Raw genomic sequence first — 8117 nt, 5'->3', positions numbered from 1 at the left:
TTGAAATCGTTTGTACTTCTGTGCAGTACTTAAAAGGCTTATGAAGTAAGCAGATCATTAGTGATTCTTGCCCAATCAAAGTCTCTTTACTTGATATATTGACTGCAGCAATTGAGGTAGCTGTTAAAAATATCCTAACAAGCAAATGATATCAAGTCAAAGAAATCTTTGGAAGGGAAGTCAAGAATAGCTTAATGTCTCACGAAGCTCTGGGGTTGGAGCCCCTGATTAGAATAAACGAAATTACCTGTCTGTACAGGGCAGGTACAATACATTATTTTGGCATCAGGTTACCAACAGACCTTGAGAACTGCACGGAATTGAAGCTACAGACTCCTCATACATATTTCATGTTCATTTTTTTACTTTCTTACTCACGTGGCGAGTGCGGTGAGCTTGTGTCTAAGTTATTCTGAGAAAGATTTGTGTAGGAAGTGCACTCTTGTACTCACTCTATTATCAACTAAAATGGATCGTGAGCTGTAAATATTCGGCAGTGAAAGTCAGACACAAATTCGAATCTTACGGTTTCAGCACGCAAATTAACACTTTTTAATGGGAAAACGATTGTGAAATGCAGACACATTGAGAACTAGACAATGACAGATACAGCAACACCGAGGTCTAGAAACGATTGCAATAAAGACAGAGATGGAACTAGTAGAACACTTCAACTGCATCTTGAACTAAATAATACTTTATATGAAGCACTGCAGAGACACATCTTCTCAGTCTTTATATTTTGACAGCAGAGATAAAATACAAATTTCTGGTTGTAGTATCTGATGCGAGCCACAATTAGAGTAGATAGTAGCCGATGAACTGTTGCCTCTTGGGTCAGATGTGGAAATAAAGGGTTGTGTGGAGTTGACTACAGCTACCTCGAAGTGATGGAGGACTTAAGAGGTATCGCTATGCCCTTTAGAGGTCTGGGCTTTTATTAGTCGCCGGAGGGTTAATGTGTGTTGACCTGTATGAAATGGAGAAAGGGAATTTAAGAAAAGATCAATGCGTGCTCGTGATACTTCTTTAATGACATGGAGGTGACTTCTTTGAGACCGACACCTAAGTGAAGAAAAATACTCCTTACCTATGCGAGAGAAACACAATTAAATAAAGCAAAGCAACCAACCAACAAACCAACCAACAAACCAGCCAACCAACCAACCAACAAACCAACCAACAAACAAACAAACAAACAAACAAACAAACAAACAAACAAACAAACAATAAAAAAACAAACAAACAGCAGGAAGCACAATCTGCAGAACGACGATGAAGTCCAGGCAATGACAACGAAGCGTTGGGACTGACAGTCATCGTCTCGGGACACCAGCGACCACAGAAAAGGATTTTTACCTGCGGTGGCTCCATAAACCGCCTGTTAAAACGACATTCATGCTCAGGTCTCAAGGTTTAGTAGCTGGCTTACAACACACCACACCTCTCCCTCTCTGAATGTGACACTTGTTTACAGGGCTGGTCGTCAAAGGTTTGCTTGGGGTGCTCTGAATGTTTCCTTCACCATCCACGCTTGTCTGTGTGTGAGACAGAAAGACAAACACAGACGAGAGGGACGAAAGCTACATAGAATAAGTACTTAGGAGTTACATAATGTTGAATGAATTTGTCAGACATGTTTGATGCTTACTTATACAAGTATGCATGTGGTAGTTCATTTGTGTAAGCCCTTGAAACCCGCCTTCGTAGGTTAGGTAACGAGTTTTAAAATTAAACAATGTATTATTCTTGTTGTTGTTAGTATTATTATTGTTATTATTCCACTAACACCAATGTGGCAAAGTGTGGGCATAACAGTCGTTGAAGAAGCCACAAAACGTGTTTAATCTCTGGAGTGCATATCCGTGTCACCGAGGTGTCGTCGTCGTCGCTGCCTGACTACCTGGACACTGTCATCGAGTGCGGAGGTGATCAGGTACACCTGACGCAGACGTGCACCTTGACAAGAACCTGCCGGTAGACAACTGCCGTGGAGCACCACACCAATGTTAAAGACAAATAAAGAATTACATCCTGTTGCGGTGGGCTTACCTGCCTAAAGCCGCTTTTGATGTTGCAGGTGTGATTTGCAATGAATAATCTTTTTAACAAAAAAAAATATAAAAAGAAAAATTCGAGAAATTAAAAGCTAAACCAAACTGTTTAAGTCGAAATGCAGTACAAATCGAAATGAACGCACGAAGAATAAAAGAAGAAAGCAAATAAAGAGATATATGTAATACAAAAATGTATTGTAATAAGAATGTATTGTAACATCATAATCCACCTTGAAAAGAGTCAAGCCATCATTTATTTTTATTGTCTTTCCTTGCACTCCTTGTCTCCTCAAAAGGTTGCAGTATTAAATTCTGTTCAAAGGTTACCTGCACTGCACTAACATTGACAAACTCTTTAATGTCTACTTGTCACCGGTGTTCTTACAACACGCTCTCCAAAGCAGTAAAATCAAAGCAATAAGAAAGAATAAGGAGAATAAAGAAAGAAAATCATTTTTCAGAGCTCAGTAATTGTTTCAACACTAGAGGCACACATGGGGAACTATCGAGGATAAGTATGCTAATTAATGTAAAAAAATCAATCAAGTCCCAGACAATCAGAAGCACTGTTTGTGTGTGTGTGTGACTGTAGGTGTGACTGTAGGTGTGACTGTAGGTGTGAGTGCACGTGTGGGAACCAGTAATTGTGTTTCAGGATTGCAAAGTAGACCGACAAGAAAGTAGAAAATGCAATCAGTGTTAGAGACTTTTTAACTTGTCTGAAGTCGTGCAGATACATCGCCGGTTATATCTACCCGCGTCATCGCTGCGTGTGGTGACCAGGTAGCTAAGTGAGAACAATGAAGAATGAACAAAGGGGATCAAGCAGCGAGGGGTCAACACGTGAGGTCAACAACGTCTTGTCTTCTAAAAAGGGCAAACTGCGGTTTGTAAGAAGGGTGCGTGTCTGTCACGAGTGCATGTGGGTTATTTCTGTGGAATTACTATTTCTGTTAGAAGTCAGTAAACTTTTTAAAGGTTGTACAGAAAGGTCAGGCTGTCAAAGCCGCACACCACTGGACATGTCTGCTTTTTCACTTTGCAATCAAAACAACAAATTTTGTGAGGGTTTTACCACCTGGCCTAACACATTAATGATATGTTCAATACCAAATAAATCTGGCAATGTAGCAGTCTTGACTATGAAGCTGTCTACTAACCATTGCCAAGCTCTAGCAGGGTGAGTATTACTCTGACAGCACGAGACACTACGAGAACTGGTAAACAAAACTACTCGAACTCAGTCTTCTTGCCGTGTGATTCTTAGAGAAGAGTATGGGCGCTGACACACTATCAGTTTGTGGATCGTAGTATACAGCTGGCCTCTTTAAACTGTTATAAATGAGCTGAATGTTAACAGAGGGTTAATCAGAGATTTGTCAGTGTATGAGCGATGGACAGACATCAGTGACTGCTTTAGTTCAAATCCATACAATACTCACATCACATGACAGATACAGTTCTTACGAGTCACATCACATTGTTTAGTGCGGCTTTTCTGTACAAATTGTGGTTTGGCTAGCATGATAAGTTCTGTGACACCAGTTCCACCCTGCTGTTGTCCACTACCAAAAGCAAGGGATGAGGTGCACTGCCACCCGTCCTATGCTACACCTGTGTGACGGCTGGCGTGTCTGTGCCATGCACCCTGTTAGCTTATGTTCCACGACTGACAGACCTCACGGTCTGCTTCACATGTCTGTAGGGAGCCCAGTAAGCTGCTGAGGTTTGTGGTTCTATGTAAAATGACTCATAGTCTGAGTGTGTATATTCACTTGTCTATATGTCAATGCCTACCACAGCTCATTTATTTGCTTGTGAAGTTTACGTGTGTAAATATCAGCATTACAGTTTTATTATAATAATTTTATTTTGATGTAAAATGGTGTTGTGTATATGCTTTACTAAAAACTAGAGACGAAGAAATGTTCGGCGAAGGCAGGTGAACGCACAGTAAGACCACTGACAACAACAAACACTCGGGGCTCGACTGCGCGCGCACATTACGTGTCGTCCAGCAGGGCAAGGGAAACAACTCTTGTTGAAAGACTGCAGGATTCGTTCTGTTGACGTCGGTTACTTCTCTTGGCATGACTCGATTAATTTTTTTTAAATCAGTTTTTTTCTTATGACAAAGGCAATATAATGGCACATCGTGATTGACTATGACACACGAGGTGACGTGTCTCAACACTCTGCTGTGTAAAAGAGGGAGTCGTTAATTGTTTACCAAACAACTGATCAAACGAGTCTATAAACTATTGCCCACTAAGTAATTTTGTGTATTCCAGCATTTAAATATTTCTGTTAGGTATGACTCATGGGTATTCTTGAAACAGATGAAGTTCACGAAGTAAAGTGGGGGTGATATGAACAAAGTATCACTGGGTGAGAGGTTTCACTGATTAATTCGTTACTCCACCCCAGGGCTGTTTGGACCATGACAATCCAGTTCAAGGATATCTGCCCAGTGTATAAGTACAGAGAAGGACTTGGGTACATGATTCAGTTTTTCTTGGCTGCAATTTGTAAGGCTACTTATGTATCTTGCAAACTAATATTGTCAGACTGGTACAACTCACACTGCTACAGAATCCAACTTCATACACGCACTGGTTCCATTTAAGTAAAAAAATGACAAGCCGATCTTCACTGGGATATGTAAATGTTTACATTCTTAAAAAAATTCCAAGTTGATGCACTTTGAGATGTCAGTTAAAACTCTTATTAAAAAACTTACGATCTCGACTGAGGAATGACTTGAATAATGAAGATCATCGATCTTCTCGATTCCTGTTTTATTTTGTGTGCCTCCCCTCGGTGACACTGTCGTTCGGTCTACTACACAGACAGGTACATGAGAAAATCCCTTTTCTTGCACAGTAGCTTGGTAAACAACTGGAAATTTGCAGCCACAGGTCTGAACAGGCCACGAACAAATTTCTTGTCTGCAGTGAACACGAACCAGATGCTCAATCTGTCTTCCTAGTGTACAAAGGGGAACACGGTATAGCAAATATTGATGTAACATGTTATGACAAGTATGGTTGGGTGCAACATATCTATTTTTATAAATTCTTCTTAAATTCCAGTTCATTACATTTAGTTTCTTTAATCTTAGGTCTTAAAACAAGGGGGCCTACTATCGTTAAATTAAAACTTTACTTTTCTATTTCTCTATACATTACTTAGAATTAAACTCTATGGACGTTTTAAAAGCTTTGTAATTTTGGTTTCATTTCAAGTATTAGTATATGTAGGACAAACGTTCGACTATACTATATTGTTCTGACTTTTAAATAATAGAAAGTTTAATAACGATTATGACACAGGAGAATACTTTTCAAGACAAGATACCTTTTGTCTCAAACCTAAACGGGTATTACAGGCATAGTACCTACTAAATTTGTCCTAAATGAAAGAGAAGATGTAAAAGCATTTGTATTTGCAATTACTACAGGCCTATTCCAAGCAAATGCCAGAAACTTTGGCAAACAACTTTATTCACTCACGTGGTTATTTTCACACGAAGGAACATCAACTGAAGTGTATTCAGTGGTCTCCATAAACAAGTATAGTCATGCGGCAATCACTTTTTTTTATCAAGTCAGTTTACCCAATCTTGGATAACAGGTTTTATTTTATACATTTTTTTCTCAGTCAACCTGCACCCGTACTTTTTTTTCTCCTGAACTTTTGATAACCTCCTTCTTAAGAAATGATCCCCATTGAGCGCTAGTGCATGTGCAAGGCACACACAGAAGATTAAAGCTTTTAACCCTTTCAGAACCTGAAGTGTTGTACACGAGTAACTTTTGTGATTGTGATAAAGTGAGCATCAACATGGCTGAAAGATTCCATGGTCTTTACTTAAAACCCATTTTCCCCAGATTTTTTTAACACGCAGAAAATACGAAATACGTCCTTCTGCACACAATTAAACAGTTTTCAGAAACCAGCAAAAAAAAAAACAACAAAAGTGTAAGTTTGTCAGAGATATCCCCGATAAAGATTAACGAGAATTTGTCTTGCTCGTACATCGTCTGTTTAAGTTTGTTAAAAATTATTTATACAAACAACCAGTTATTATGAAAAGTAACTGTCATACTTAGATATTTTACAAAAACTTCCACACTCTGAGTTAATTCAATCGAATTGGGGGAGAGTTTAAAACAACTTACACTGATTGCCTTGGTTCTACAGGGGTTAAGCAAGGAAGGATGAAAACTTAACTTAGACACTCCTCCAGTCCGTTTACTTACAGTACCTCGAATATCGCCACTGAAGATGGTTATTTTCTAAAAGTTAAATTTGCTGTGAACTTTTATAATTATAGTTATTAACACGTAAATCATTAATTTCTGAAAAAAATATTCCACACAAGTTCGTAATAAAAATAAACTACTCTTCATACTCAGCTACATTTACAGCCTCATCTCCTTACATCAGGCAGATGTTGTTGTGTGTATGTATTAGAACTCGTTTAATATGTAGTGACTGCGAAGAAAAAAAACGAAATTGAGTAAAAGTCAGCAAAGGTTCTTATTCACACTCTTTGTTAAAAAGTACAAATTTTTTTCCGAATCAACTTGTCAAAATCCACCGCCGAGGTATATATTGTCCATACTTGTTTAGAACAGTGCACCCAGGTGTTTGAATAACTTTCATGCAGGTTTTCATTCGCATGCCTGATTATCTATGAACAAAAGTAATGTACAGAGGCTTAAATACATCGAAGGAGGGGGACCTACTGCTGTTGTTGTCAGTGGGTTCAAATCCCACCCCACGGGCGTCTAAACATGTTTTATAGAAACGTTTCGAATGACTGATTTTCAGTTGGTTTTAAAGCTCGTGAACTTTTTGTAACCCTTCCTTCTTTATGAAGGACAAGTCAACCATAGGGTTGCCCCTAGCTCAGCACAGGGAAGGTAAATATTATTATAATGTGAGTGGCACACAGCACGGGGCAAGTACAAACATCGCTACCACAGAGTTTTCTCATAATAAACTGATCGAAATCCACTTTAGAAGCTTATTACATAATATGCACATTCTCTACATGTTTATCACACTGCAGAAATGTTTTAAATCGTTGGTTTTTTCTTATTGGGTATGAAATTAAGCAGATGCCTACAAAAAGGAAATTGACTTTAATGCGCTATTTTGAAGCTAATTGGATTTGGGTGACTTATTGTCGAAAAGTTATATTTCAAAGATTGTTTACCAGCAGTAGTTTCTACCAGTAAGTTTCACCTATAGACAGTCAAATCCAACCTCACTAGAAAGCACCAAAGCACCTCCTCAATTTAAAATACTCTTGGTTTGGAGCAGCCATACAGTCTTTGTGAAAAATATTGCGACATATCAAAGTTTATCTGGATTTATTGTAATAAACTTAGAAAATCTTTCAAGTGAAGTTTCTCTCGTCCTGTGGTATATGTTTAAAATACTCAGTGGTCTATAGACTAAGCGGTTAACATACACTGTTAATTGTATCTAAATTACTAAACAAAACAGGAAATTGCTTTTTACTTTACACATAATAGATACTCTAGGTAACACAAATTTAGTAATATAATGAGTAAAATGAGCAAAATGGAAAGCTAAGACCAACTTCCGCTGTGTTCCAACTAGAAAAAAGCTATAATTTAATAATAAATTTCTTTTCGTAATGTAGCGAACATTTAGAAAAAAACATTGAAGGCTGCATCTCATAGTTGTACAGTACCATGTTAATATAGTAAAACCATATTATGCTACTGCAACATGAAATTAAACCTTCAAATAAACACCCGTGTCTATCTGTTCAGTGTATACCCAGCTATGCCAACCCCTTGAAGCAGACACACCAACACTTTTGTACACACGCACGCATACCAACACATGTACACTAAGCCACGCTATCTCTCAATTCCTGTTACACATGCATCACGAACAAACACACACACATCCCACAGGTCTCACAGTACATCGCAACTCCAATAATACTTCATGTTATTCGTTGAATAATGTTGGTGTGGCAATTATTTTCAAAGAAGTAGGTTTAGCCGTAGCTATTAC

The 8117-nt window shown here is 38.3% G+C and overlaps 1 protein-coding gene and 1 long non-coding RNA gene across 2 annotated transcripts in view; both read right to left on the bottom strand.

Moving 5' to 3' along the window:
- Nucleotides 1-35, bottom strand: part of LOC112572596 (spore coat protein SP96-like) — a 6371-nt gene extending 6336 nt beyond the window's left edge. Inside the window, exon 1 of the mRNA XM_025252341.1 lies at nucleotides 1-35. This exon is cut by the window's left edge and continues 127 nt beyond it. The gene's annotated coding sequence lies outside the window, so the exon portion shown is untranslated.
- Nucleotides 36-1187: 1152 nt separating this feature from the next.
- Nucleotides 1188-5639, bottom strand: LOC112572597. Its single transcript, XR_003101035.1, has 3 exons — nucleotides 5570-5639; nucleotides 4798-5042; nucleotides 1188-1538 (listed from the first exon to the last, which is right to left on the bottom strand). It is a non-coding gene; the product is annotated as an uncharacterized LOC112572597 (long non-coding RNA).
- Between the last annotated feature and the right edge of the window lie 2478 nt (nucleotides 5640-8117).

The sequence above is a fragment of the Pomacea canaliculata genome, linkage group LG9 (assembly GCF_003073045.1).
Source record: "Pomacea canaliculata isolate SZHN2017 linkage group LG9, ASM307304v1, whole genome shotgun sequence".
Classification (NCBI taxonomy): domain Eukaryota; kingdom Metazoa; phylum Mollusca; class Gastropoda; order Architaenioglossa; family Ampullariidae; genus Pomacea; species Pomacea canaliculata.
Note: the sequence above shows the minus strand (reverse complement) of the source record. Positions and strands in the feature narration are given on the sequence as shown.